General features: G+C 49.6%; 1 protein-coding gene across 2 annotated transcripts in view; it reads right to left on the bottom strand.

Moving 5' to 3' along the window:
- The window catches only part of LOC135206735 (peptidyl-prolyl cis-trans isomerase NIMA-interacting 4-like), a 101,930-nt gene that overhangs the window by 16,666 nt on the left and 61,423 nt on the right, over window positions 1-23,841 (bottom strand). The gene's annotated exons all lie outside the window — the stretch shown is intronic.

Genomic DNA, 23,841 nt, shown 5'->3' with positions numbered 1-23,841 from the left:
GACTGTCTTCAGAGAGCACTTTCGGTGGTCACAGTATGTTTAAAAGTATTTCCCCTTTCTACAAATATCTTGATTTCTAAATATCATAGGTAAAGTATAAATTGGTAAGCAAGGCAATATGAAATATGTAAAGCATAACATTCAGTAAGTTGGATGAGTGAGAAAAATGAAAATTTGTCAAAAATTGTATTTTTCCTAACTATACAAACCTGAGGTCCTTTACAATAGGAATGTTACTTGCGGCAGCTGGAACCGGTCGTAAGCTTTGAACAAGGAAGTTTGGTAGTTAACTGCTTGTCCGACAGTCCGCGCGACTGGGAGGTGAAGATCCACTTTGCTTTAGGCCCAGGAAAAAACAGTGAGGGGTGGCATGAGGTGGGACTATGTGTAAAGGACCTCAGGTTTGTATAGTTAGGAAAAATACAATTTTCAACAAATTGTTATTTGTTCCGATACGAATATAAACCATCGGTCCTTTACAATAGGAAGACTCACTTCTTGGTGGGTGGAATCTGAGTCTTAAGAACAGACTGGTGTTCGTCCAACCTTGGTTCCCTCCTTGGTCTAAGAGCAGAGGGAGGGATCCTAGCCTCTGCCCAATGATCAGGGTATGTACCGCTGGATCAATGGTCAGACCTCTGGACCCAAGTAATAAGAGGGAGGCGAGCATACCTCTTAAAACTAGCAAGCAAGAACTAGTTCCTATTGCAAGAGGCAATATAAAGTCATGGGTCTGTCTCTTGTTGGCTTCCACCCCCCCCCCCCCCCCTTCAGGGGAAGTGGTGGATAATCGCTCCTATCCCTAATGAAAGGGATAGAATGGGGCTCGGTCGAGTAGCTTACCTGCATTGCTTCCTGTTCCAGCGTAGTGACGACTGCGTCCCTCTGCCCACTGGTAGAGGAGGAGAAAAAGATGGGGAAGAGAAGCCAGTCACATTCTCATTCACTCATCCATTCATGCAGTCACACAAGGATGCGATGCTGTTCTGTCCGCCTGGGTGCTGGGTAAGCTGCACAACGTGTTGAGCAGCCACCACGGGTCCCAAGGAAAATGTGTCCAAGGACCTGTGGACTATATCCCGAAGGTAGAAGGAGGTGAAGGTGGTCTGGTTGGACCAGACCCCTGCCTTCAGGACCTGCGCCAGGGAGAAGTTCTTGCATAACGCAAGGGAAGGACCAATACCTCTGACTCTGTGGGCTCTCGGACGAAGGGTACGGATTTCGTCGCTACCATCAGCTTCGTACGCCCTCCTGATCACCTCACGCAGCCAGAAAGAAAGTGTGTTCTTGAATACTTCTTTCTTGGTCACCCCGGTGCTAACGAAGAGGCGTCAACACTCAGGCCTGAGGTGCCGAGTTCTCTTCAGATAGCGCAGTAGCGCCCTCACAGGACAGAGCAGCATCTCATCCGTATCGTTGTCGGTGAAGTCCATTAGGGAGGGGATTGTGAAAGACTCAAACCAGTCGTCAGGGACCGAAGGATTCTGAGTCTTCGTTACAAAGTTCGGGACGAAATCGAGCGTCACAGATCCCCATCCCCTGGAGTGCTTGCCGCTGAAGGAAAGACCATGCAGTTCCCCTACTCTCTTCGTCAATGCCAGGGCCAGCAAGAAGAGGGTCTTGAGGGTCAGATCCCTGTCTGACGACTCTCGGAGTGGCTTGAAGGGACTTCGAGTCAGACTCCTAAGGACGAGAGTCACGTCCCACCCCGGGGGCCTGAGTTCCCTGGGTGGGCAAGACCTCTCAAAGCTCCTCATAAGCAGGGAGATCTCGAACAAATTCGAGATATCCACTCCCCTCAGTTTCAGGACTAGGGCCAGAGCGGCTCTGTATCCTTTTGACTGTGGGGACGGAGAGGAGCTTGTCTTGGCGAAGAAATACGAGGAAATCCGCTACCTGCTGAAGAGTGGCTCTGAGAGGAAAGAGACCCCGTCCACGACACCAACCACAGAAGACGGACCACTTCCCCTGGTATACAGCTGCAGAGGACTGTCTGAGGTATCCAGCCATCTCTGTTGCTGCACTGCGAGAAAAGCCTCTTGCTCGCAAGAGATGGTGGATAACAGCCAGCCGTGAAGACACGGACTCGACGGACCGGTGGTACCCTTCTAAGTGTGGCTGGCACAGCAGGTTGTGCCAGGGGGGAATCTCTCGGCGCTTCAGCAAGCAGAGCCAGTAGGTCCAGGTACCAAACGGCCTGAGGTCGTTTGGGCGCCACCAGGATCATCTGAGGGTTCGCGGTGATCAGCGCCCTGCTGATCACTTTGCGAATCAGACAGAACAGGGGAAAGGCGTAGACGAAAAGGTTGTCCCATGGGTCCAGCACAACCGAGTAGAAAACCTGGAGTTTTCTGTCATGCCGGTGGCGAACAGATCCACGACTGGACGCCCCCACAGGTTGAAGAGCCTTTCCGCCACGTCTGGATGAAGGGACCATTCGGTTCCAATCACCTGATCCCGACGGCTGAGCTTGTCGGCTACCACATTCCTCTTGCCTGGAATATAGCGGGCCGAAAGCTCTGCTGAGTGTGCCACGGCCCACTCGTGCACCTGCAACGTCACCTGGTGCAGCAGGAGGGACACTAGGCCCCCCTGCTTGTTGACGTACATGGCACCACTACTGTGGTGTTGTCGCTCATCAACACCACCGAGTGTCCCACCAGACGGTCCCGGAACTCTTGGAGAGCGAGGAACGCTGCCTTGAGCTCCAGGACGTTGATGTGAAGGTGCTTGTCGCGATGGTCCCACACACCCGCAGTCAGCAACTCCTCCAGGTGTGTGCCCCATCCCTCGGTCGATGCGTCTGAGAACAGCAGCATCTCGGGGGGGGGGAGAGGAGAGGAGAGTGCGAAGAGGCACTCCTCTTACGACGTTCCCATCGTCCAGTCACCAGGCTAGGTCCTGCCTCACCACCTCCGTGAGGGACACGGGGAAGAAGGGAGGGTCCCTTGCCTGTGACCAACACTCCTTTAGTCTCCACTGAAGAGACCGCAGGTGAAGACGCCCGTGAGGGACTAGCTTCTCGAGAGACGACAGGTGACTGATCACGACCTGCCACTGCTGAGCTGGTTGCTCCTGTAGAGACAGGAACTGTCTTGCTGCCTCCCTGAACCTGCTGATCCACGAATCTGCGGGGATCACTCGCCCTGCTACCGTGTCAATCAGCATGTCCAGGTACTTCATCCTCTGCTTGGGCTCGAGGTTTGACTTCTCGTAATTCACTACGATCCCCAGATCGCGGCAGAATTCGAGGAGTCGATCTCTGTCCTGTAGCAACTGCGAGCGGGAGCTCGCCTGGATTAACCAATCGTCGAGATACTACCTCAAGAGACGTATCCCTACCGAGTGGGCCCAAGCCTACACCAGCGTGAACACTCACGTGAACACCTGTGGGGCGGTTGAGAGACTGATACAAAGTGCCCTCAATTGGCACACCGTCCTGTCGAGGATTAAACGGAGGTACTTCCTGGAGGATTGATGGATGGGTATCTGGAAATACGCGTCCTTCAGATCCACCGAAAGCATGAAGTTGTTCTCCCTGATGGAATCGAGCACTGAACGTGCTGTTTCCATCGTGAACCGAGTCTGGCGAACGAATCGGTTCAAGGGAGAGAGATCTATCATCGGGCGCCAGCCCCCCGAGGACTTCTCCACCAGGAAGAGTCGGCTGTAGAAGCCCGGCGACTGATCCTGTACGATCTTCACAGCACGTTTGCTCAGCATGGCTTCTACTTCCTGCCGAAGTGTCATGTCCTTGGTCGAGCCAGGAACTGTAAGTTTACTTGTGAACGAAGGTTCTGGAGTGGGAGGTGAGACCTTCCGGACTCACCAGTGGTAGCTTATACACCCCCCCTGAAACCCCCCCAAGAGGCGGCGCGAGCCCTAAACCACGCCCCCTTGGGCGGAGCTATCAGACACGAGCGGGTTGACTCGGCAATAGTAGTCACATTTTTGAAGTTGTAATAGAACAAAAAATAACACAGAAGTGGGTGAGCTTACCTTAGGCTGTTCAAGTTATGAAGGAATTACTGTGAAGGTGCAAATTTGTTGAACACAAAGGTCTTTTTACTAGTAAGGTCAATCTTCTTGTGCTGTTTTGGTTGATATAAATATTGAAAGATTGCAGTTAGTTTGTTTTCTGTGGAATAATAGTGATTGTATGTATGTATTCTTGTATATATAACCTACTCTGTTGGATTATGAAGTTTGTTAGAATATTCCCTCCTAGGTACATGGTCTCCTTGGCTCACGGGGGAAGGGTTGGAGGGTGACTCAGACCTTGAGTCCGGAAGGTCTAACCTCCCACTCCAGAACCTTCGTTCACAAGTAAACTTACAGTTCTGGAGAGGGAGGCCTCAACCTTCCGGACTCACCAGTGGTAGCTAGGCAGATGCTTTAGGGGGCTTGAAGATGAAGTCCAGCGACCACAGCATCGAAAGCTCCCTGTAAGCCGAGGAGAGCATAGTAAGAGCTGAAGACAGAGTCGCTTCTCCAATTCATTCTGGACATGATTTCTTGTATAGATACACCATTGTATAGCAGTCTTGATGAAGCTTGACCCCTTATAGAGTGGAAATTAGTTGACTGTTTAGTTGCATTTGGGTCGGCTCTGAAAATGCACTCCCTAAAAAGTTGTCTCATTTTTTGTAAAGACATTATCTTGAAGTGTTCATCTAGCCATATGTGGTCTTTCCTGTCTATGATTCTTTCCATACACTTTGTTTGTGTATTCCAAATAGAAGTTCAATTGTCTGACTGGACATATTTTTGGTCTGTTAGGAAGCTTTCTAAAGCTGATCTCTATTGGCGTGTAGTTCTTCTTTTGGTTTTTGGCCATGAAGGAAGGGTGGTTCCGTAAGACAATGTGTTCTGGGGTGAAGGTGCTCCTGGAAATGCAGAGATTGTTAAATTAATTTGCTCTTAAAGGGCAAGCTAAGGCTACTAGGAATAAGGTTTTGTGCGTCAGTAGTAAGGTAGAGTCATCTCTTGTGGTGTTGAGAAACGAGATTACTTTGTCTAGATCCCAGCCAGGGAACTGGTGAGTGTTGCTAGACTTCCTTCTATTAACCCCCGATATCATTGCTTTGACATATTTGTCTTCTGCAAGACAGTAACCTGGGAAATATCCTGACAAGATAGGACCTAAAGCTGCTTTGTAGCTCTTCAGGGTATTGTAAGACAGTCCCTTGTCTATAAGGTGATTGAAAAATAAAATAATTGCTAACAGGGGAATTTGTTGTCGCTTCCATACTCCTTGTGAATGAAACTTTTAAAAATGTTATATAGGTTTTCATACTTGTGCATGGAGCTGTCCCTCAAGCTGATAGCAATTTTGGAGCAAACCTCAGGAGGAAAGACATTTGGGAGCTGGTCCTTTAAATTTTGAAGGTGATCAAAGTTGATTGGAGCTTTGCTGAGGGTGAGATACAATCCTTGAGAACTATCTGGTAGTCTTCGATCTTCACAGTATATAGTTTGTGCTGCTTCGAGACTGACCTCACTAATGGAATCCATGGTTCTGTCCCCTGCGATATGGTACAGAAAAGCATGTTATTATTGCATTCTTTATAGATTTTAAAAGCTACTTTGTGTAGTAAGAATCCTGGTGGAAAGGCATACAGAGGTGTTGATCCCTTCCAGCTAATCTTAAGTGCATTATTGCTGATGGCTTCTTGGTTTGGAAGAGATGAACAAAACTTTTTGCACTTAGTATTGAAGCCATTTGAGAACAGATCCATTTCCGGGGTGAAATTGAAGTCAGAGCAGATTAAGGAGAATAGACTGTCACTGAGGCAAGTTTCTGTGTGAATGGAACCCAGGTCTCTGGAAAGTGAGTCTGCAATGGTGTTACTTACTCCCCTGATCCATCTGGAATTTATCTGTATGTTGTGATCCTTCATGGTACTTAGTATTTCCCTAACAAGTTCATGAGCTCACTTGTTTCTGATACTACCCTGCTTCCTTAGCCAACAATTAGTAACCTTTGAATCAACATGTATTCAGACTACTTTGTTGTATAACCTTGTAGTGAAGTGTTCCATAGAATAGAAGCAAGCTAATAACTCTCTTACATTGATGTGAAGGGAGGATTCTTCATGTGTCCAAGTTCCATTTATTGAGAGTATTTTACCCGCTACTACTAATGCTCCTCCCCAACCCTGGTTGGAAGCATCTGTGAAAAGTTCTGCATCTATTTGTGGTTTTGGAATGTTAACCTCTGTACATTTGTCTTTGTTCCCATGGCTTTAGGTATTTTTTGAAGGAGTGTGGAATGATTTTGTACCCTGAATTAAAATAACTGTGGTATCTGTGGAGATATTTAAGATGGAATCTTCCCATGCTTGTATAGGAAGCACTGAAATTTAAGGCTCCAATTAACATCTGATAGGAATGAAGGTCAGATTTAACAGAGTTGGAGAAAGCTTTGGCCAATTTGATACACTTCTCTATGTTTTTCTGAATGGGATTCATAGTTTTCTTAATCATATTGTGATGCACTCCTAAAAATTCAATTCTTTGAGCCGGTTCAATTGTAGATTTTTTAAAAGAGATATTCCATCCTAAGTCTGACAAGATCTTAATGACTAACTGAATGTGATTTTTACATTTTAAATAATCTTTTGCTAATGTAAGAATGTCATCAAGATAGTTGAATATTAAGATGTTATATGTAGTTCTAATATACTTGATCACTGTGTACATTATCTTTGAAAAAATATAAGGCGCTGTCTTTAGTCCAAAGGGTACCACAGTCCATTTGAACTTCCTTTTACCTAGTGTGAAGGTTAGAAATTTCTGGCTACTTGCATGTAATGGAATGTGCCAATAAGCATCTTTTAAATCTAGTTTGCAGGCCCAAGAGTTTAGATGTAGATAGGGAAATACTGTATTGGCCTTGAGCATGATAAAGGAAGGTTTTCTTATCATGGTGTTAAGCACCTTCATGTCAAAGATTAGTCGTACTGTTCCATCTGGTTTTAATTTATAAAATATGTGGTTGGAGTAGTAAAAGGAAGTTCTGGGGATCTGCTCTATGACTCCTAGTTTTAGCAGTCTGTCACATTCTCTTTCCAATATTTTCCGCTTGTTAGTTGAATAAAATCTATCTTTACCTACCCTTTTTAATGATCTCTAGGCTTTTAGTTTATTATTAAATGGAATTCTCACCCCTTCATTGATAATTGTACAAGCAAAAGAGGCATTAGGAAGTTTTCTCCAACTATCAATATTCATTAGTAATGACTTACCTATCCTACTCGCTGGGGGGCTCTGGGAGGAGTTATTCATTGGGTTTGAGGCCAAAGGCAAGGTCTCTTAACTTCTATCCTTATTTATAGCATTTGGCCCAATGTCATGGTGGTCTGGTGCAGAGCAAAGCTCATTATTAACTGGTGCTGAGCAGAGCTCATTATCAACTGGTGCCGAGTAAAACTCGTTATCAACTGGTGCTGAGAAAAACTCATGGTCTGGTGCTGAGCAAACATCTTGGTCTGGTGCTGAGTGAAGCTTATTGTGCTCTGGTGCATAAAAAACTGGTGGTGAAAAAACCTCTCTGAACTGGTGCGGAGCATGGCTCAATTTCTAGGATAGAGAACAATTTATTTGTCTTTCCTTTCTCTGGCTCCTGAACTTTGCTTGTCCATTTTGGGACCTCCCCCCCACTGTACCCACCTCGCCTATTACCTCTTCTAAGCGGCCGAGACTTGAATCTAAAGCTAGGGTTACCTTTGAGGAAACTGAACCTTCTTCCCTGAAATCTGCCCCCAAAGTTGAATTTCCTACTCCTGAAGTTTGCTGCCCCTCCTCTGAGGAGGGGACCCTTACGAAAGCAGGCAGCAATGGCTGTTTTTTGGTCTTCAGTTAAATTCCAAACTTCTTTAATGTCTGCTTTGATTATGAGATCTCTTATCTCTTCCTTGAGGTATCTAGGAAGTGCTCTACTTCTGAAATTCCTTATCAAATTTTGTATAAGGTCTATGCTCCTTCTTAGGGGACCAATAATAATCTTGGTCAGGAACTCAATGTCATTTACTTTGGAGGGGTATACTATGTGTGCCAGTGCTGCATGCCCTTGAAAGGCAAAAATACTCATCTTAATGTTTTCTATGTCATAGAAAAATTTTCTCTTGTGGCTGTCATCAAATACCTTACCTTCAGGCCAGAAATTCAACTTTGGAGTATTGATTAATTTAAAAAAGTCTGAGAACTCCTTATTTTGACTACTTACAAAGAATTTATCAAGGTTATCACTATGGCCTTCACTGAAAGTTAATGCTACTAGTGAGTTATTCAATTGAATTTTCCCTTCTCTATGAAAAGATGGTTCAGCTTTGAAATTGGTGGAAATATATGCAGGAATGGGTTTATGGAACGTAAGAAGGTTGAAATCCTCATAATCACTTTCATCTTCATTATTATAAAAGGAAAAGAGGTCTAAATTTGCACTTTCAGGTAATTCAGGTGATCGTCTCGAGCGCTTAGTAGGAGGGGGAGCCTCATTCTTCTTAGCAGGTGAACCACTTCTGCCGAGATGAATGTTTTTATACCAGTGATTTATTTACCATAGTTTAATTTAAGTGTTTGTTCAGCAGGTATAGTAAATATGGACACCAGCGGACCTAGAAGGCTGAAGTCAAGCAATCGGGTTCACGGCTCAAATAGCCCTCTTAGGTTAATTAAGGGCCTTATTTAAGTGAATATGTTAGGTTTATATCTGTTATTATTAACATAATCTAGACCTGCCTCTTATGTAACCCTTTGCAGATCGGCCCCCAGGGCCTAGGCTAGTGTCGATAGGTTTAAAGTGAGAAATGTGAACTCGAACAGCCTAACCTACCTGTGGTCTAGCCTACTACCTATTAAGCTGCGTGGTTTTGATGTGTCAGGCAAGCAATTTGTTTTGTATACCTAGTTATAAGTTTGTTATATATAAATTGGAGCATTTAGTTGGTTTTCTCCAATTATTTCATGTTATAATCATGCATATGCTTTGCTTAAGCTACTTACGCTATGTTTGGAAATGGCTGCTCAAACCATTCAAAACAATAACAAACTTACGTATGTGGGCCGCCATTTGCATTTGTGACGTCATGAGTCTAACTCCGCTGCTTTCCATATGCCGGTTTCGTTGTAAACAGAATTTAAGACCTTACCCTTTCTAAATAATTTTCATGAGAGTTTGATTCTGTTGGAGTAACATATTAACTATATCAGAATTTGAAGGCATTTCACTTCCTGCAGTCGATTGTGGATGTTTTTTGTTACTGTCTACATTCTCCTCTTCGCTGGAGTCGTCGCTAAGCCGATGAACCTCCACGGAGGTAAGAATTTGCCTCTTCATATTTTAGCAGTGGGCTGAGATATTACTCTAGGTGCTGGGAGCAAAATAATGAAAACTGGCAAATAGGTGCTGGGAGCAGCGGGAGGGAAAAGAGAACCTCCTATGCCGAAGTCAACTTCAGAAATGTGACTACTATTGCCAAGTCAACCCGCTCGTCTATGATAGCTCCGCCCAAGGGGGCGTGGTTTAGGGCTTGCGCCGCCTCTTGGGGGGGTTTCAGGGGGGGGAGTATAAGCTACCACTGGTGAATTTGGAAGGTTGAGGCCTCCCTCTCCAGAACGTAGGTTTGCAGATGGACTGGGTTGGAGGTGAGGGGTGGTTGAGACTCGAAGGGTAGTAGATATCCCTCCCAAAGGACGTTTACTATCCAGGTCTCCGCACCGTAGCGCTGCCATGTTGCCCAATGGCTCGCCAGGCACCCCCCCACTTCCGGCAGCAGGTGAGGGGGAACGCCGTCCCTAGCGTTTCCCTCCTCTCTTCGACTTCTTCTTCCCAGATCCTCCTCAAGAGAAGGACTGGGAGGAGGGCTGGTGTTGCGGTCACTCGTTACAGCAGAAGTCGAAGGCAGAGTCTTTCCTCTCGGCTTCAACGAGGCGACCGTCTTGGCGCAGAGGAGACTGCCTAGTGGACAAGATGGTCACTGTCGTCAGTGCGCCACTGTTCCACCGCAGCGTCCACCATCTCTCTGGGGAAGAGAAAGGAGGAACTCCGCACCTGTCCGTTGCGAAGACCCAGAGCCGCCTCACGCCCAGCCGCCCTGGTCATTCGGGTGAGAACAGTGTCTCTACGCCGGAGAACCAGGTTGGCCCACAGGTTAGCCGTCTGGTGGGCCAGGTAGGCGATGGCCCTACCCCCAGACTGGCACAGTCTCACAAACGCCAGGTCCCCTTCAGGAGTGATGTTCCCCAAGGAGGCCGCGGCTTTCGACACTGTGAGGGACCACAGGTCGATCCAGGAGACTGCTTGGAATGCTGCCATTGCGGTAGATTCCAAGGCAAGTGCCTCTTGCTGCGAGAACCAAAGGTTCTCCAACAGGAGCTGCGGCAGAGACACCCCCAGAGTTAGCCTGTTTGGGCGGCAGAGGGTCCTCTGAAGGCACGTAGAAGCGCCTGTCGCGGTAGAGGTGGAGGAAGGAGCTTGGCAGACCTACCGGACCGAAGCGAACCCTCCTGTCCGGAGACGAGAGCGTCCACTTGGCTCAGCACGCTTTCAGCCAAGGCCGATCGTGGCAGACCCACCGTCGTCCTGGGTTCCTTCTTAGGCCCCCAGAATGACTCCAAGCCCGATGTGGGCTCAGAAGGTGGGAGCAACGATCCTTCCCCGGGGTCGTTGTGCTGACGAATCAGTGCAATTACTTCTGCGAACGACCTCTGGATCTTAGGAGTGACTGCATCCTGTGGAGATGGAACGTCAAGCCCGTCTAGCGAGAATGCCTCCCGAGACCCTCCTCCTTCCACAGGAGGAACCATGACAGACCCCTCCTGGTCTCCTCCTGCCACTTGCGCATACGATCTGGTTGGTCCGAGGACCATGCCAGGTTCATAGGGTGTCGTGGCGGGATCGCGAGGGGCGCGCTCCTCGCGATCACTCCTGATCGCCTCACTCTTCCCGGTGAAGCCTGAAGAAGTTGAAGGGATCGGAGAGGCAGACCTGATGCTCCCCCCACGCCCACCGGCAGAACCGGTGTGCTGAGGAGGCTGCAGGCCATCACCAACCTGGGAGCGAGGCCTGTCCTCATGGCGCGTCACGCCGCTTGGACCAGCCGAGGCTGGTTCAGGCGACTGAGGGGACCGCTTCTTTGCCTCAGCCCGCGAGCGGTCTGGGACCGTCGCGTCAACCCTGGGTACCAGGGTATCGCCACGAGAGCGATCGCTGGTCTGGTGAGTCGCCTGAGCGACCCCCGCCAGTCTTCCGCTCCGTGCCTGGATCCTGGCACCGAGCGGACTTGGTTGCCTGGGTCTTGGCTGTACGGTCACCCGCAGGTGACCGTACACTCGGTGACTCTCGCAAACGAGAGGCCAAGACGGTACCCGGCGTCGAGGCAGGACCTCTGGCGCCAGGCGAGGAGTGACTGGTGTTAGCCGGCACTCCTCCGGTCCCAATCATCTTCTTCCTTGCGGAAGGAGAGACGGGCCCCGTTCCCGAAGGAACAGGAGGACCGGTGGAAGTCCCAACCGTCCCACCGGAGTGGGACGGACCCTTAGAAGTCTCAGAGCGAGCCTTCTTAGGGGGGGAGGAGGCAACCTTCTTCTTCTTCGGCTGTGGGGCCTTAGAAGTTGAAGGGGAAGCAACGGCAGACGGCGACGACGAAGAAGACAATGAAGACGATGACGACACCTTCCTCCTCTTCTTCTTCGTCAGCTTCCTCAGCACCAATGTCAGGTCTTCCATCCCGGACAGAGCCGGGGCAGTTGCCGAAGCAACAGGGCCCGACTGCACCTGTCCGGAAGGACCTGGGGTGGGAGCAGCAACACCACAGGCAGGAACAACGGCGGCAGGAACTGGTACCGGGACTGGAGTGTCAGCATACTCAGGAACAGGAGGCGGGGCAGGAACCGGCAGCATCCTCTGCACAGGAAGCAGGTCCAGAGGAGAGCTCTTGGGACACCGGAAGTCCGGGGCTGCAGCAGGAGCGGCAAAACCAGGTGGCGGTGTCACAGTGGGCATCGAAACCTCTGGCAGTGGGGCCTGCACAGCAGCTGTCAGGGTCACCGTGGCTACGTGCTGAGTGTACACCAGGTGCGGCGGAGCAGCGTAGCCCTGCGTGGACACCATCGTGGTAGTCGTGGTGGTCGGCCCGTGTGTTACCGGCATGGCCCCTCTCGCCAGGTGACTCAGCAGCCCCTGGACCGTCGGTGTCCCTCACAGCCCCAGCGAGTACCAGGCCCGTCCGAGATCGTCCCCCGTGGCAAGCAGGTCTGAGGAAGGTAAAGTCGGGTGAGTTAGTGGGGGGGTCTCCCCTCGCCCGGGGGGGACAGTTCCCACCCCGAGTGAACGGAGGATCCTGAGTACAACTGGATGTCGGGGTATCTCGCCCCCCCCTCCACGCTCGACTGATCGAGAGAGGAGGAGTGAGAAACCTCCCCCGAAGGGGAAGGAACCATACGAGGGAGCTGAGATGGAGGGAGAAAAGAGGAAGACATGTCCATAACCAAGGGCGTAGCCGGAGAACCCTCCGACGACTCCTTGTCCGGCTTACGTGGCTTCTTCCTCCCCCCATAGCGCTCCCACTGCTCCTCCGACCAAAATATACAAGTATCACATGTCTCGGTGTGAGAGCATTCTCGCCCTCTACACCGAGTACAAAAATCATGAGGATCAACCTCTACAGATGATCGGAAGGTCCCACACTTACGGCCCTCCACACCAGGGCACAATCTGCAGCTGATGGGGGGGCGAGGGGGTCTTTCCGGCTCTTGGGAATCCATATTCACTTGCAATATTCACTGAGAATGAAATACAAAACACAAATACGTACTTATGCAGGCTTTATACATTCACATGAGTAAAAGAGAAAGATGGTTAAACAGCCTTCACGAAGTGAAGAAAACAGTGCATATGACTGAAGCGGGCAGAGAGACGAGCAGCACGTCCATCCACTATCGCGGCCGAAAGCAAAGTGGCTCCTCTCCTCGCAGTTGAGCTGACCGCCAACTGCCGGACAAGTAGTTAACTACAAAACCCCCTTGTTCGAAGCTTACGACCAGTTCAGCAGCCACTAAGTATGTTCCTATTGTTAAAGGACCAAGGGTTTGTATACGTATCGGAACAAGTTGTATACGTAATTGTATTCTTGTTTCACCAATTAAATATCAAGTGAATAAGGCCTGGCCAGCGCGATGACGATGGATCGTCCGCGGTTGTTTACCCTATTTAAATAATTATCTAGTGCACACTTCTTCTTCTTTCTACCATAAAAAATGACAATTTGTCCAAAATTGCATTTTTCCTAACTATACAAACCTGAGGTCCTTTTACAATAGGAAGGTACTAGCGGCAGCTGGATAGGTCGTAAGCTTTCGAACAAGGGGTTCGGTAGTTAACTGCTTGTCCGACAGGCGCGCGCGCGCGACTGGTAGGTAAACAAATCACTTTTGCTTTTGGCCCAAGCAAAAACTGCAGAGTGAGGGGTGGCATGAGGTGGGGCTATGTGTAAAAGGACCTCAGGTTGTATAGTTAGGAAAAATGCAATTTTGGACAAATTGTCATTTGTTCCGACACGGCATACAAACCTTCGGTCCTTTTACAATAGGAAGACTCACTTCTTGGTGGGTGGAATCTGAGTCTTTTGTGAACAGACTGGTGTTCGCCCAACCTTGGAAGCCTCCCTGGTCTGTAAGAGCGAGGGAGGGATCCAAGCCTCTGTCCGATTGATCGGGGTGTGCACCGCAGGATCAATGGTCAGACCTCTGGACCGAGTACTAAGAGAGAGGCAAGCGTATCTCTTCGTACCAGCAAACAAGAACAAGTTCCTATTTGCAAGAGGCAACAATGTTATGGTTTGTCTCTTGTTGGCATCCACTTCCCCCCCCTTGTAGGAGGAATAAGTGGTGGATATCGCTCCCATCCCTAGTGAAAGGGATAAGGATGGGGCTCTGTCGAGTAGCTCACCGGCATCTCGTCCTTATCCAGCAAGGTGATGACCGTATCCCTCTACCCACAGGTAGAGGGGTAGAAAAAGATAGGAAGAGAAGCCAGTCACTCTCTCATTCACTTATCTATTCTTACAGTCACACCAGGACTCGATGCTGTTCAGCCTGCTAGGGTCTGGGTTAGCTAGACAACGTGTTGAGCAGCCACCACGGGTCCTAAGGAAAACGATCCAAGGACCTGTGGGCAATATCCAAAAGGTAGAAGGAGGTGCCAGTGTCTGGTTGTACCAGACCCCTGCCTTCAGCCTGCGCCACGGAGAAGTTCTTGTGTAACTCGAGGGAGTGTACTTCTAGGTCATCTTGGTGCTGACGAAGAGTCTTCAACACTCCGCCTGGGATGTCGAGTTTCTTCAGAAAGCGCGGTCGCGCTTTCACAGGACAAAGCAGCATCTCCTTCGCATCGAAGGCGTTGAAGCCCATTAGGGAGGGGATTGTGAAGGACTCTAACCGATCGTCATGAAACCGAAGGGTTCAGAGTCTTCGCTACGAAATTCGGTACGAAATCGAGCGTCACGAATCCCCATCCCCTGGATGCTTGACTTCGCAGGCAAAGTCATGCAATTACTCAGAGGGGAAAAAAGAAGGGAATTGTCGTATGACCTATCCCTCTTCTCGACTTCGGTGATGTCCTGTACCCCATACTGGTCTATCCGTCTGCAGCGAAGTTGTTCTCGGTAGTGGATAGGCCACGACACTCAATGGTGGGCGTCGATGGTAATGGGTACTGTGACAAGCCAGTTAGGACGAAGAAAAGATTGTTATGGAAACAACCGAACTAAGTCCACAGCGAAGTTCGTAACAGACTTGGGCGCTCTTGACAGCTGCCTACTGACTGCGTTCGGTAGGAGGCAAGTTGTCCAAGCACCCGAGCAAGTCACGTGACCTTCGCTTAACAGGGTTATGCCAAGAGGCTAAACAAAATCAATTTGTTCGTCACCGATGCCAGAAGGCAAGGTGATGACTCTCTTAAGGCATGTGCCCAACAGGCGAAAGTCAATTGCCTTCTAGAGACCGAGGTCCTTGATGGCAAGATATCTCATAGTATAGTTGATTCTCGGGTAAGGAGAAACAACACTATGTGACGTTGAAGACGAAGGTGTACATAAAATGCAACCTACGTCTTCACAGCTGAACCGAGAGAAGGATTCTCAAGATTCTGAACCTGTGCTACAAAGACTGAGAACGCTAACCGCTAATGATTGCTGTCCGGTGAGGATCGTAGTTGCAATAAAAGCGGAGCGCTTCCAGAATGAAGACAGGGAACTACTGCCTGAAGAACTGCTTCTCATGGGCTGAACATTGGAAGTAGAGCTGTCAGGTCGGAGAGTAGGCGATGTCTTCTGACATATCTGTTAATTCGGGGCGAGCAATGAAATTGCACACCTACGAATACGAGATATTTTGAAGACAAACTCAGATGTCTGCAAAAATCATTCGCATTATCTGCAGTGCGATGCAGCGGTTGACTAGTACAGACTTCCTGTTACGTGCGGTAAACAGAAAGATGACAGAGTCCAAGAGATGTCTCTGTTGAAAATTCTCGCAATGTCGAAGGCGATGAAATCGAGCGTCACAGCAGTAGATGGTCCTTCTTATTGCGAGAATCCCCGTTAATCAGAGACCTAAGTCCATGATTGTTGGGCAGAGATACGTTCGGTAGTCAATCCAACCAGGGGAGAGAGAGACGTAACCGACCGTGCATCTCCGAGACCTAGCTGATACTGAGCCGCTATCAGGCAGTTCAATACGCAGTAGCTCTCGGTGACTCGTCATCCTGAGTTGCCAGGTAATCCATTATTCACGAAGGAATACGTTCGGCTAGAACCATCGAGCATAAAGAATACGCTCGAGCAATTATATTTAACCGAACGGATTTCGGTAATACAAAAGCTGATTTGGTGTTGTCATGAACAATACCAAGTATCTAAAATCGAAACTGATAACTGCTGGGAGGTTGCAGGCAACCCGAGTTGCAGTTCAATTAAGATACAATTCGCTCGGTCACAAACCGTAGAGTTAACTACGGTATGCGCCTACCCCACGGACTTTTAATTCACTGTTAAAGAATCATGTCGCGAGGGTAATATACGTAGTATATTTGTAGGTTCTGTACCACGACCTCCATCCTAAATTCTTTCCCCTCGAGGAATTGAGAATAGGATTGGGAGATCGACCGCCTTCGTTCTCTTATTCAAGAGAGTGAAGGAGAAGTCTTTCCCAAAGGAAAGCTTCAATGGTGAACAGAATACGAAGACGATAGTTCAAGCCAAAGCAAAACTGGAAGTTCCCGTCCGTTCTTCTCTATTCCAGGTTAAGCGCCTACTGTGAGATACTCTTCTTTCAGCAGCGGTCTTCTTCCAAATGCTAGAAATTACAGGAATTCGAGCATAAGCGAGGTTCCCGATTATCGTATAACAATTATCGGGTATTCTCGCTCACTTTGGACCGTGGTCTCGCCTGAGTGTTTGGAGATCGTAAAAAACTCGAACACTCTGAGTGCGCTAGAAATTCCGTAGAATTCTAAGCACTCTGCGAAACCCCCCACCGAATTCGTCAGACGATATCGGCTGGTGGTCCTCTCGATTCCCGTGAGAAATCGAGAAAGGGGCAGATCCCTCCTCAATGACGGGGCTTACGTCAGGTAGGACCCGAAGGTCCCCCCGGTAGCGCAGCCCCTAACGTGGGATCTTACAGAGAAATCTCTGTAGGATCCCTCCCCTTTCCCTCGTAGCCGTAAGGAGAGAGGGAATGGGGGAGGAATTGGATACTGGCTCGCCTTCCCAGCGGATCTAGCAGTTGGAGAAGAAAAGGAGCAGCCATCGCCTTACGGCGATGGCCTCTCAGAGCCTGGGAAAACGTATCGTCAGGAGAAAACGTTTTCCCGAGGAGGGTTACGAACTCATACTGTAGGTAAGTGTCTGCCGCCACTGTGAACGTCGTCTGGGTGGGGCTGATCGACACCTGACAGTAGAGAGCCGATACCGCTCCGACTCATTCCAGTCCTCGTCGAGGTCGAAACCTCAGGAGAACCGAAGGGGTATTTAAATACGGTGTCCGAAGACACGTATAAACGCCTCTGTCGCAGTTAGAGGAGGTGAAGTAGCTTGTTCGACCGTCCAGACTGAGAGAGCCTTCTTGTCCGGAGACGAGAGACTACCTGGTTCAACACAGTCGGCAAGCTCCGATCGTCGGCCGACCCACCGTCGATTGGGTTCCCTCTCGGGCCCCCCCCCAAAACGACTCGAGCCGAGACGTGGCTCTGCTGGTGGGAGCGGCGATCCTTCCCCGAGGTCATTGTGCTGACGAATCAGCGCCGTAAACCTCGGCAAAGTTCCTCTGGATCTCGGAAGTCACAGCATCTTGCAGAGTGGGACCGTTAAGCCCTTCGAACAAGAGCATATTCCGAGAACCTTCCTCCTAAGAAGGGGGAACAGCGACAGCCCTCTCGGTCTTCCCCATCCACTTGCGCATACGTCCTGGCCGGTCCAAGAACCGTGCCTGGCACGTAGGGCGTCGTGGTGGGATCATGATGGGCGCACCCCTCACGATCACTCCTCAATACCTCGCTCCTCCCGGTGTAACCAACCCGAGGAGGTTGAAGGTACGGGAGAGGCAGACCTGACGCTCCCTCGTCGCTCGCTGGCAGAACCAGCAGGCTTGGAGGGCTGCAGGCGATCGTCAACCCGCGTGACGATCGAGCTGCAGGCCTGGTCGAACCGTCTCGCTGTGGAGAACGGCTGGACTGAGCACAGCGGCCCCGATCTCGAGTCGCAGTGAGACCGGTGCTTGTCCTCACGGCACGTCACGTCGCTGGTTCCAGCCGTGGCTGGCACCGGGGCGAACGGGCGAGGACCTCTTCCCAGCCTCAAGCCCGTGGTCGGTCGTGGACCGTCACGTCCCCGGGTAGCCAGCTTGTTCACCCCGCGAGAGTGAGAGCTGGTCTGGTGAGAGTCGCTATGAGCGGCTGTCACCAGTCTTCCGCCCACCCGTGCCGTGAACCTGACGCTGAGCGGACTCAGAGGTCTTGGTTCCTGGCTGCACGGTCGCTGGTAGGCGACCGTACACTCGGTACCTCCGCGAACGAGAGGCCGAGACGGACCCTGATGCAGTGGCAGAACCACGACACCAGGCGAGGAAGTACCGGTGTTAGCCTGGTACCCCTCTGGTCCCCGTAGTCTTCTTCCTTGCGTTGAAGAAGAGACGGGCCCCGCTCCGAAGGAGCAGGAGGACCAGCGGAAGGAACCCTCCCGTCCCACCGAGGTGAGACGGGTCCCGAGAAGCTCCCGAGGGAGATTCTTAGGAGGGAGGAGGCGACCTTCTTCTTCCTCGGCGTAAAGCCTTAGAAGTCGAAGGGGAAGAGGCGGCGGCCGACGACGATTAAGAAGATGAAGAAGACGACCCCGACACCTTCCTCCTATTCTTCGTCAGCTTCCTCAGGACAGACGTAAGATCTGCGTATCCAGGGCGGAGCCGGGCTGCTGTAGCCGAAGCCACAGGGCCCGGACGCACCTGTACAGACAGACCAAAGTCTGGGTAGTACCACCACGAACAGGGACGACATCAGCAGGTATGGGCATCCAGGAACAGCAGGCACGGCCAGCACATCATCGGTAGGGACAGCCAGCGCAGCAACGGCAGGAACAGCCAGCGCAGCAACGGCAGGGCCAGCCAGCGCAGCAACTGCATGGACAGTCAGCCCAGAATCGGCAGGTACGGCAGGCAGCACCGGAAACACAGGAAGTGGAGCAGCAGCCAGCAACATCCTGGTACCGGCGGCAGGTCCAGGGGCGAGTTCTAGGGCAGCGGAAGTGTGGTCGCTGCAGCGCGGCAACCACGAGCGGCGGCGGCACGCCCCCCTCTCGGTACGGCGAACGGCACTTCACAGCGGCTGTAGGCAAGACTGTTACCACGTGAGGCGAGTACACCAGGTGATGAGGGACGTCGTCACCTGGTTGCGTGGTCACCACTCCATGGGTGACCGCAGTAGGCCCAGACATAGAACCGCAGCCCCTGGACACCAGCACGCTCTGCAATTGGAAGGACGCCCATACCTCACCAAGGTCCACCTCGTGGCAGTAGCACCTGCGGAAATAATATGTAGTAGCGATTAATGGGGGGAAATCCCCTCGTGCGGGGGTTTGATCCTCCCGAACGAGTGGAAGACCCCTAATACAATTGTACATCGGGCACCGAGCGCCCTCCCCCGCGCTCGACGGATCGGGCGAGGAGAAGAACGCCGATAACCTCCCCCCCCCCAAGGGGAAGAGTCATCTGTGGGAACTGAGCGGGGGGGGTCTCGTTCCCCTTCCCCACCCCCGCACAGTCCCCATGTACCCAACAACAAAATAAGAGCCCATAGAGCAATCGTGCCATCGGCACGAATACAAGGCATAAGGATCAATTCCCTGACTGAGCGAACTTGAACCAAATAAAATTGATGCAATCAATAATAAGGAACAAAATGAAAATGCATCTTGCAAAACGATTCACTTCACAATGAATAAGGGCTCGGATCGAGCGCATTTGCGCCCTCGGTACCGAGCGCAAGGGTGAAAGGTTTCATTCCTTACCTTTATGGATCAGGTTTCTGGAAACCTTGATCCATAATGAAATGATGCAATCAACAAATATATGAAAATGAAAAGACTACTGCGCTTGCGATTTCACTTCATACAAATAAAAAGGGGAAGGATCAATTCCCGTGAATAGCGGAACATTGATCCCAGTCAACAATGCAATCTCAATAAAAAAATGAAAATGAAAAAGAACTGCACTTGCGATTTCACTTCATTCAAATTAAAAAGGGGGAAGGATCAATCTCCGGGCAAGCTCGGAAACTGATCCAAAATGAGTATTGCTACAATAAAAAATAATATATGAAAATGAAAAAGAATACTGTACTTGCGATTCCACTTTCATACTGAATAAGTTTCCTTGCCGAGCGCATTCGTTCGGCCAACGGGCATACAGGTCAAAAATTATAAATGAAAAAGAGCACTTACTTACGATTTTCATCTACATTCATTTCCAAACCATATACGCTCGGAGCGAGCGCTCCCGCCCTCGGCACCGAGCATACACAATACGAGGATCATTCTGGGAAAATGAATTCCCGCAATTACGCCCTTCAGTCCCGGCACTCGGGTAATCGGAGGCGTTGTGAACCAAGATCCTTTAATTCACAATTGAAATCAATGAAATGATTGTACTTACAATTCAGTTTCACTAGATACATAGAAAAAGAAAAACACCAAAATCATGCGAAAGCAAACGACGATGAAGCGGGCAGAGAGCGATGATACACGTCCACACGCCAGCAGGCCGAAAGCAAAAGTGATTTGTTTACCTACCAGTCGCGCGCGCGCGCCTGTCGGACAAGCAGTTAACTACCGAACCCCTTGTTCGAAAGCTTACGACCTATCCAGCTGCCGCTAGTACCTTCCTATTGTAAAAGGACCGAAGGTTTGTATGCCGTGTCGGAACAAAGTCAGTTTCCTTGGATCCCAGACGGGCGTCGTCATTGTTGACGATTGCTGTGAAGAAAGTGCCCCAGCGTATGGGTACAAGTGGTGTGCGGATTTAGCACATGGAATGGAAAGTTTATTGACACAAGTGCCTTCACAAACATCGAGATGGTGTCAATCTTCTACATTTTTAGTGTTTTAAGTAAAAATTTTGAAAGCGTCATGGAGGAATGTTTGCGCTGTGCATGGCTAGAGTTGCATTAACCTCTGTTTAAACTTAAAATATGACCTTAATTTCTAACTTTAGAGAAAATACTTCGAAAGGGTAGTAGATCTACCCTTTTGCGGAGGGTGGATCCACAAGCGGTCAAAACTGGATCAGCTAGTCCAGTCGGTTGTTTCCCCCACTAGCTAATCTTCACTTTTACCCTAACTAGGTAGGTAGTATTAGGTAGCCTAATCGTTCTTTAGCCTCTGCCTAAATGTACTTTTTAAAGTAGCAAATCTAATTAATGGACTGAAAACTCAAACCAAAATTAGGTAGGGGGAAACACCAGCGACTACCAACCCTTATCACGGTGGACAGGTCTTATTCACTCGATATTTAAATGGTGAAACAAGAATACAATTACAACTCCAAGCACAACATTCAAAAATGACAATTTGTCCAAAATTGCATTTTTCCTAACTATACAAACCTGAGGTCCTTTTACAATAGGAAGGTTACTAGCGGCAGCTGGATAGGTCGTAAGCTTTCGAACAAGGGGTTCGGTAGTTAACTGCTTGTCCGACAGGTGCGCGCAGCGACTGGGAGGTAAACAATCACTTTTGCTTTTGGCCCAAGCAAAAACTGCGGAGTGAGGGGTGGCATGAGGTGGGACTATGTGTAAAAGGACCTCAGGTTTGTATAGTTAGGAAAAATGCAATTTTGGACAAATTGTCATTTGTTACGACACGGCATACAAACCTTCGGTCCTTTTACAATAGGAAGACTCACTTCTTGGTGGGAGGAATCTGAGTCTTTTGTGAACAGACTGGTGTTCGCCCAACCTTGGAATGCCTCCCTGGTCGTAAGAGCGAGGGAGGGATCCAAGCCTCTGTCCGATTGATCGGGGTGTGCACCCCAGGATCAATGGTCAGACCTCTGGACCAAGTACTAAGAGAGAGGCAAGCGTATCTCTTCGTACCAGCAAGCAAGAACAAGTTCCTATTTGCAAGAGGCAACATAAAGTTATGGTTTGTCTCTTGTTGGCATCCACTTCCACCCCCCTTGTAGGAGGAAGTGGTGGATATTCGCTCCCATCCCTAGTGAAAGGGATAGGATGGGGCTCTGTCGAGTAGCTCACCTGCATCTCGTCCTTATCCAGCAAGGTGATGACCGTATCCCTCTACCCACAGGTAGAGGGGGAGAAAAAGATAGGAAGAGAAGCCAGTCACTCTCTCATTCACTTATCTATTCTTACAGTACACCAGGACTCGATGCTGTTCAGCCTGCTAGGGTCTGGGTTAGCTACACAACGTGTTGAGCAGCCACCACGGGTCCCAAGGAAAACGATCCAAGACCTGTGGGAAATATCAAAAGGTAGAAGGAGGTGCCAGTGGTCTGGTTGTACCAGACCCCTGCCTTCAGTACCTGCGCCACAGAAGTTTTCTTGTGTAACTCGAGGGAGTGTACTTCTAGGTCATCTTGGTGCTGACGAAGAGTCTTCAACACTCAGCCTGGGATGTCGAGTTTCTCAGAAAGCGCGGTCGCGCTTTCACAGGACAAAGCAGCATCTCCTTCGCATCGAAGGCGGTGAAGTCCATTAGGGAGAGGATTGTGAAGGACTCTAAACCGATCGTCAGGAACCGAAGGGTTCTGAGTCTTCGCTACGAAGTTCGGTACAAAATCGAGCGTCACGAATCCCCATCCCCTGGATGCTTGACTTCGCAGGAAAAAGTCATGCAATTACCTCAGAGGAAAAGAAGGGAATGGTCGTATGACCTATCCCTCTTCTCGACTTCGGTGATGTCCTGTACCCATACTGGTCTATCCGTCTGCAGCGAAGTGTCTCCACATTCTCCTGTCCCCATGCAGTGAAGTTCTTCTTCTCGGTAGTGGATAGGACACCGACACTCAATGGTGGGTGTCAATGGTATGGGTACTGTGACAAGCCGTTAGACGAGAAAAGACTGTTATGGAACAACCGAACTAAGTCCACGCGAAGTTCGTAACTGACTTGGGCGCTCTGACAGCTGCCGACTGACTGCGTTCGGTAGGAGGCAAGTTGTCCAAGCACCCGAGCAAGTCACGTGACCTTTGCCTTAAAAGGGTTATGCCAAGAGACTAAACAAATAATTTGTTCGTCACCGATGCCAGACGGCGAGGTGATGATTCTCTTAAGGCATGTGCCCAACAGGAGAAAGTCAATTGCCTTCTAGAGACCGAGGTCCCTGATGGCAAGATATCTCATAGTATAGTTGACTCTCAGCTAAGGAGAAACAACACTATGTGTCGTTGAAGACGAAGGTGTACAGCCTACGTCTTCACAGCTGAATCGAGAGAAGGATTCTCAAGATTCTGAACCTGTGCTACAAAGACTGAGAACGCTAACCGCTATTCATTGCTGTCCGGTGAGGATCGTAGTTGCAATGAAAGCGGAGTGCTTTTCAGTAATGAAGACACAGGGAAATACTGCCTGAAGAACTGCTTCTCATGGCTGAACATTTGGAAGTAGAGCTGTCAGGTCGGAGAGTAGGCGATGTCTTCTGACACATCTGTTAATTCGGGGCGAACAATGCATAATTGCACACCTGCGAATACGAGATATTTTGAAGACAAACTCAGATGTCTGCAAAAATCATTCGCATTATCGCAGTGCGATGCAGCGGGAGACTAGTACAGACTTCTGTTACCGTGCGGTAAACAGAAAGATGAAAGAGTCCAAGAGATATCTCTGTTGAAAATTCTCGCAATGTCGAAGGCGATGAAATCGAGCGTCACAGCAGTAGATGGTCCTTCATTATTGCGAGAATCCCCGTTAATCAGAGACCTAAGTCCATGATTGTTGGGTAGAGATACGGTTCGGTAGTCAATCAAACCAGGGGAGAGAGAGACGTAACCGACCGTGCATCTCGGAGACCTAGCTGATACTGAGCAGCGAGCTGCTATCAGGCAGTTCAATATGCAGTAGCTCTCGGTGACTCGTCATCCTGAGTTGCCAGGTAATCCCTTCCACGAAGGAATGCGTTCGGCTAGAACCATCGAGCATAAAGAATACGCTCGAGCAATTATATTTAAACGAAACGGATTTCGGTAAATACAAAAGCTGATTTGGTGTTGTCGTGACAATACCAAGTATCTAAAATCAAACTGATAACTGCTGGGAGGTTGCAGGCAACCCGA

The sequence above is a fragment of the Macrobrachium nipponense genome, chromosome 31, assembly GCF_015104395.2.
Source record: "Macrobrachium nipponense isolate FS-2020 chromosome 31, ASM1510439v2, whole genome shotgun sequence".
NCBI lineage: Eukaryota > Metazoa > Arthropoda > Malacostraca > Decapoda > Palaemonidae > Macrobrachium > Macrobrachium nipponense.
This window is presented reverse-complemented; position numbering and strand designations above follow the sequence as displayed.